This window comes from Eulemur rufifrons, unplaced genomic scaffold (assembly GCF_041146395.1).
Source record: "Eulemur rufifrons isolate Redbay unplaced genomic scaffold, OSU_ERuf_1 scaffold_517, whole genome shotgun sequence".
NCBI classification, from domain to species: domain Eukaryota; kingdom Metazoa; phylum Chordata; class Mammalia; order Primates; family Lemuridae; genus Eulemur; species Eulemur rufifrons.
The window spans coordinates 1-7,500 of NW_027183299.1; positions in this window are offsets into that span (position 1 = coordinate 1).

Consider the following 7,500-nt stretch of genomic DNA (forward strand, 5'->3'; position numbering starts at 1 on the left):
CTTGTGCCAACTTCCGGCCCCCCCCCCCCGCCCCCAACGGAGTAGGTGTACAGACAGGAGCACACTTTACCGGAGGGCGCCTGGGGATGAAGAGTTGTGGTGGCCAAATGGGGGATGCGGGGCGGGGAGGAGAGTGGCTGGCATTTGGCAAAGAGTGACACGGAGTGGCCATCCAGGCTTGTCTGAAAAGTGGGACTACGAGCCTGAGAGCGCCGACGGAGTCGATGGACATGGTCACTGCTGTGGGATGTCTCTTTTACCACGATGTAACACCAAAGCAAACCCCTGACCCGCTGGGTCGGAGAAGGCCTTGTGGGCAATTTAGAAAAGCCATGGCGTGGCCATTTGGAATACTTCCTGCCTCTCCGGGAATCAAAAATTAGAAAGGACCATGGGTTCTGTATTAACGTACCAAAGGCAGGCAGAATTTTAGCCTTTTAAAGCCTGCCCTGGCCCTATCTCAGCAAGGCAGTGGCACCCCAAGTTCCGTGACATTTCTGCACTCGGCGGCTGACTTCTTCAGCCATCTGTTGCGATGCCCCTGCCAGGTGGCCACTCACTCGCCCCTTCAGTTCAACCCTTGTACCAGAAAGTGTTGCCTTCTTCCTAACCCCTATGGGGGGACCGGGGGGTGACGTGTGTGGGGGGGGGGTAGTGGAAATGGGCAGACCCCACAGGTGCAGCCTCTTCCAGGTCATAATGGGCCTGAGGCAGCGTGGGATTCCCCCGGAAGGGAGGCAGGGTGGCACTACGGCACCGAAGCCTGACGCCGGCGGCCACGTGGATGGTGGGGGACACGTTAGACCGCTGAGATGCAGCCACTGAGAGCCACCCCGCAGCAAGAGGTCTCTCTGGCAGAGCAGGCACTGAGTCCGCAAGTCAAGACAGCTGGGAGGCCTGGGAGACAGAGGCCCTGGATCTCAGGTCCCGGGGTGGGGGCGGGGGGCAGTGCCAGTGCCTGGAGAGAGAGAGAGCCCAGGCTCCAGAGGCCATGATGGGGCCTGGTGGGCAGGGCCGAGGAGGTCAAGGCCGGGTGTGGTGGGGTCCGGGATGAGGGGCTTGGGGTGACGGGCAGGGAGAACGACCCGTTCACTCAGACGTGCCCTCAGAGGAAGGCAGAGGTGCGTTTTGCCTTCCTCCGGCTAGTGGAACGCTCGGCATTTCTTTCCTTCAGAGCTGGGTTGAACCGGTGTGGCATCTGTTATAGTACGGAGTGCGAGACAGGACAACCTAGAGACCGAATTGAGCCAAGTCATGAGTCCACATTAGCTGGCCAGCGACCACCCCCTGCCCTGTTAGGGTACAGGTACAGAGAATGGCCCCGAGCCGAAAAAAGCAGGAAGGTTTCAGACTATCCTAAGCTAGAGCTCCGTGACTTTAGGCACGGCGGTTGAAACAACACTATACCACCTACTCCGCAGCTGTGTGGTCCGGGACCAGCCTCGGGCCCCGTTTCGTTTCGGTTACAGTCTTTAAGCGAGCAGGTTTACAGAAACAGATAGCTCCAATTAAGGAACATTCTTTCAGGCGTTAAGCAAGCACAATCAATTTTACGACAGGCAGCTGGAAAGTTTAAACACTTAGTTACAAGTTAATTGCTTTGTTTTATCTCCGCAAGGTACGTATTTCCAATTACAGACATAGGTCAAGCGGACATCGGTCACCTAGCGAGCAAGCATAAGTTTTCAAGTGGGCCTTTACAGCGTCCAGACAGGCCTCGGTCCAGTTATTGTGCATTCTTTTTGACCACTTGGAAAGCTACTAGCACCGTTCCGGGCCTCACCTCACTCACGCGGAACTACAGAGTGATGACCTGGGGTGGGTGGGTGGGTGTGTGTGTGTGTGTGTGCTCCCTCCTGTGGTGGGAAGGGTGATCTGCTCGCCCACCCGGCGTGGTGTCCCCCACCCCTGCCCCATCTTGGCGTTTACAGAAAACAAACACGAACACAAGAGAGGGAGCCGGAGGAGGAGGAGGAACATATGCTGCTATCCAGGTTATCCTGGGAGGCTTCCTAGCCATTTCTGAGGAAACAGTGTCTCCTGGCTGTCTCCCGTAGTTTTATTTATTGACTTATTTATCTATTTTTCCTTTTGGCTTGAACCCATTCTTTTCGTTTCGGCATCTCATCTGACATCCTCTTCTGAGAGGAACCTGGAAACGTTTCCCCGTGTTGCATCTTTTCAGGCTCTGTACGACTGACGAGCATCGTCCCTCTTCAGTCACTGGGCTCTTTGCTAGCCAGGCCTTAATTCTCCACGTTGTAAACCCCAGATCGGATCTCCGCCCGGAGTCCTGTAGAGACCCACCGAATCGATGTTTGGACTGGGATGTCTCGTAGACCTTACCTATTAAAAACCGATCCAGGCCAGGCTTGGTGACTCACGCCTGTAATCCTAGGCCAAGGCGGGGAGGAGGACCGACCGCTTGAGGTCAGGAGTTCGAGACCTGCCTCGGCAAAAGCAAGACCCCCGTCTCTACCAAAAATAGAAAAAAATTAGCCGGGCATGGTGGCACACGCCTGTAGCCCCAGCGATTTGGGAGGCTGAGGAAGGAGGATCGCTGGAGCCCAGGAGTTTGAGGCTTCCAGTGAGTGAACTATGCCCTGCTCCCCCGCCACCCCTCCCCATCATCTCTAACGAAATGACAGTAAAATAAAATAAAATAAAATAAAGCTCAGAAAAAAAAAAAAAAAGTACTATGTAGTGAGACCGATCCTAAGAACACGGGGGCGGGGAAGGAAGTCACTACCACGGTATAAAATTGTATAAACGTTACCCGATTCTGTGTGCGTGCGTTTTCTGAGAAATGACCCCCTTTTGCTATGGGGCCGGGACTGGAGTCCCAGTTTGGGACCATAGGATTCCCCGCACTCGACTCCAGACTGATTCGACCTAGGGTTAGCTCTGTGTAAACACTCTTTAGACGTGGGTGTTTTATGGATTTCTGTCCTTCGGGAGAAACGACTGGCCCGGGTACAGGAGTGAGTGAATGTACCGACCGTCTTCTCCCATCTCTCTCTCTCTCTCTCTCTCTCTCTCTCCCTCCCACACACAGGCACACGCGCGCGCGCGCGCGCGCGCACACACACACACACACACACACACACACGCCGTTTCCGGGAGCGCCCACTTCATGCGCTTCGGTCCACCGTGACAGATAGTCCAACTGTGAGATCATCGTGAGTGGCTGCGCCTAGGCCCCGCTCTGAACCTCTCCGTACTGTTCGTGTGTCTTCAGCAGGTCCTGCCTCCACCCGTGGCATCTAGCACGGGCCGATGGGTCCCTGTCCTCTCTCCCTGCCGTGGACGCCCCCCTCCGGCCCCCCGCCCCCGGGGGCTCTCTGGTCGACTAGTGGTGGGGAGTGTGCCCGAGGGCTGAGAGACGTGGTCCGAGAGGGGCCGGGAGGAGGCCTGCGACCCAGTGTGTACCCACTCCCGCCCCCACGCTCCCTCCCCCACGAGGGAGCCCGTCCTTTCCAGGCTGACACTTGGATCGGTGGATGACGGGGGTCACCTGGCGGCGGGCGAGCGTTATGGGAAAATCCGGTAGGCGTGTTGCGACGTCCTGCCACAGAGATGGCTCTGGCGACAGCCTCGGGCCGCCCCACCCTGGCCCCCGGCCAGGCCCCGTGAATGTGTTCTCTCTGTCCCTGACTTCTTTCTTTGTTTCACCAGCCGGCGTGCTCTGAGAATGTGAAGTGTATCATAGTTCCACCCTGGGTTTCATGATCCTAAGATAGGAAGGGGTTTTATGATTCCACGACAGAAAGGTTTTCTCATCCTATCATCTCTCCCCCCCCCCTTTCTTTCTTTCTCTTCCTCCTTCTGCCTTTTCTTTACTTCTTTGTTCTTTCCTTCTTTCAGTCTTCCTGTCTTCCTTCCTGCCTGCCTGCCTTCCTTCCTTCCGTATTTCTTTCCTCTCTTCCTTTCTCCTGTTATCCTGTGTTTCTATCTCTGTTTTTTCCATCTTTCTTCCCCCTTTCTACTTTCCTACCTTCTTTCTTTCTCATTCTCTCCTTTCTCTCTCCTTCCTTCTTCCTTTCTGTCTCTTTCTATACTGTCTCTCTCCTTCCTTCTCTCTATCTTTTTCTCTTTCCATCTTTCCGTGCTCTTTCTTTTTCTCTCTTAACTTCCTTTCTTTTTCTTTTCTTTCTTTCCCTCCTTCTGTCTCTGTCTGTCTTTCTTTCTTTCTTCTTTCTTTCTGCTTCCATCCTTCCTTCCTTTTTCTCATTCTCTTTCTTTCTGCCTGTCTTTTCTTTCCTTATTTCTTCTTTCCTTCTGTCTTTCTGTGTTTCCTATCTCCTTCCTCCCTTCCTTTTTCTTTCTTCCCCGTGCCCTCTTCCTGTCTTTTCTTATTTACTGTTTTCTTCTTTCTGACTTTCTCTCTCTGTTTCTCCGTCTCTTTTCTTTCTGTTCTTTTCCTTTCTCTCCCTTTCTCTCTTTCTGTTTCTGCCTGTCTGTCTCTCGGCTATGTTGTGGTCTGTGCAGAGACGGGTTTGGTGGACGATGTCGGTGGTCGGGCCGACCCATCCTTTCTTTGATCCCAGTGCTAGCCAGGCCGGGGCCTGCTTAGCTTCCAAGATCAGACGAGATTGGGCGCGTTCAGGGTGGCGTGGCCCTAGACTGACCCGTCATTTTTCGATGGCTTCCGTGGGGAGTAGGGGGACTGTGTTTGATGCCCCCGGGGGACCTTCTGGACTCTGAAATGATGGGCTCCAGAGGGTTGCCCCGTGTTTTGCAGCAGACCTCTGGTGGCTGGCGCCGGTTGTGGTCGGGCTCCACCTGGCGGCCGCTTTTCTACAAGTCTCTTGTCCTCTGAATCTTCGGTGCAGCAGGCAAAGCAGGGGACAGTCCCCGATGCGAGCGAGGCTGAGTTCCGGGAAGCAAGCAGCCTTCGCGGGGCCATCTGGTTCGTGCCGGGACGCCGGCTGGGACATCTGGGAGGCAGAGCTTGGGCCTGCAGGGCTGTGTGGCGGGAGGACGTTGTCGCCGCGCTTCCAGGCTCAGCCAGCCAGGCGGCTTGCGGGGCTGCCCGGGCAGGTCGACCAGCACGCTGTGGCCGCTTTGGAGACCCGACCCACCCCGCGGGGACAGGAAGGAGACGGCACACGCGGACGGGAGAGGAGGGTGTCCGGCGACCGGCCGCCGTCCCGTGCATGCGTGTCCCTCTCCCTCGGCCTCGCCTTTCCTACCCATTTTCCCTGGTTCCCGCTCGGGAGGCAGGGACAGCCCTGTGAGTGGCACCCAGTCGTCCGTGGCTTCCTCCGAGTCCTACTCTGGGGGCGCGGACCGGGCCCTGGGTGGCGCGGGTGGCCGGCGAGGGCGACCCCTGTCGGCCCGCGGGCGCTCGTGGGCCGCGGCGGTCCCGTCCCGATGTTTTCTCCTCCACAAGTCCCCGTGCTGGGGCCGGGGACCGGGCCCTGGGTGGCCCTGGGTGGCGCGGGTGGCCGGCGAGGGCGACCCCTGTGGGCCCGCGGGCGCTCGTGGGCCGCGGCGGTCCCGTCCCGATGTTTTCTCCTCCACAAGTCCCCGTGCTGGGGCCGGGGACCGGGCCCTGGGTGGCCCTGGGTGGCCGGCGAGGGCGACCCCTGTCGGCCCGCGGGCGCTCGTGGGCCGCGGCGGTCCCGTCCCGATGTTTTCTCCTCCACAAGTCCCCGTGCTGGGGCCGGGGACCGGGCCCTGGGTGGCGCGGGTGGCCGGCGAGGGCGACCCCTGTGGGCCCGCGGGCGCTCGTGGGCCGCGGCGGTCCCGTCCCGATGTTTTCTCCTCCACAAGTCCCCGTGCTGGGGCCGGGGACCGGGCCCTGGGTGGCCCTGGGTGGCCGGCGAGGGCGACCCCTGTCGGCCCGCGGCCGCTCGTGGGCCGTGGCGGTCCCGTCCCGATGTTTTCTCCTCCACAAGTCCCCGTGCTGGGCCCTGGGTGGCGCGCGTGGACGGTGAGGGCCTCCCTGGCCCTCTACGCCACGGGGGCCGACCAGATGTCCCTGAGTGCCCCTTGTCTGCTGGCGCTGGGGACCTGCTGGGGACAGGTGGCCGTGTCGAGTGTCGTGGGGGCAGGCGTGTTCAAGTGGCTCGGTCCCCGTCTTCCTGCGCGGTGTTTTTGATCACCTCATATCGTCATCTTCCGCCTGCAGGTTAGTACTGACACGCTGTCCTTCGGCGACTGTCGCTGGAGGGGTTGGGCCTCCGCACGCGGACAGGGTTCTGGGTTCCTGGGGATCCAGCGCCCTGCCCTGTTCCCTTTGAGCTGACCGCCTGGGCCCGCGCGCCGGCTCTAGGGCGTCGGAGTGTCCCGACGGTGGTGCCCGCCTCTCGCGTTGGTCTCTTGTCCCCTCGAGAGACGGCACCCGGGGGAGGGGGGGAGGTTTGCGGCAACCTTCCCCCTTACCCCGCTGGCTCTGTGCCGTTGCGTGTCAGGCGGTCCTCGTCTTTGGGTTGTGCTTGGGAGGCGGGGCTGGCGAGGCTGAAGCGGGCTCCTCCGATCGCTGTCCTCGCCGGTCTGACTGACCTCCCCCAACCCTCCCCGTCCTCGGGGCCTGATCGATGTGGTGACGTCGCGCTCTCCCGGGCCTTGAGCCGCGTGCCAGGCGAGGGACGGTCCATTCATGGTGAATGGTGGCCGCTCTTCTCGTTCTGCCCGCGGGCACCTCACCTCTCCTTCCCCGCCTGTGGGCGGTGCGTGGGAGGCGCGGGTGCGAGACTATCCGGCCCGACCGCGGTCGCCCCGCCCTCGGCCTCGTGGCGTTGGCGGGGGGTCGTGAGTCCTCTTGACGCAGCGGGCAGCCCTCGCTCGCCCTGTGTGGCTGTTGCCTGGCCGGGGTCCCCCCTGCCCGCGACGGACGGGTGCGGGGCCGTGCCGCCCGCCCGGTCGCGCGCCCCGTTTGGCGCGCGGCTGCTGGGTCTGTGTGGCCCTTTTGTGGTGCCCCCGGAGCGCACCGGGTTGTTCTCCAAGGTGCCCGAAACCGAGCGGTGGTTGTCGTCCTCGTTCCCGGCGTCCCCCTCTGGTCGCCGCTGCAGCGTCTGCTGCGTTGGGTACACCCTCGAGCAGCGTGCTTGGGGTTGGGGGGGTCGAGGCGGGCAAGCCTAGAGGCATCCTCCTGCGCTGCGTGGGCGGGCGGGGGGCGTTGTCTCGGCGTCCCCACGATGTGTGCGTGGCGGACTTCGAAAGGCGAGCGCACGGCTTGTGCTCTTCCCACCCTGCCCGAGGGGGGGGTGGTTGCACGGTCGTGTGGGCGATCGTGGTGGGGCTGGGCCGGCGACGTGGTGCCGGCCGGCCCCGTGGGGGGCCTCTGCCACCGGCCTGGTCTGCCTCGGTGACCCCTCTCCCATACCGACGGGGGAGTGTTCCCCTCGAAGTGAGGGGGCTTTTGGACCAGGGGCCCCGACCGCGAACGCTCAGGAGTCGCCAACCGTGCGTGTTTTGCCCCATGCCGCAGACCCCCCCCACACCTCCCCCGGGGCGTGCCTGAACGCCTCCGCCCAGGGCCCTTACGGGGGCGAC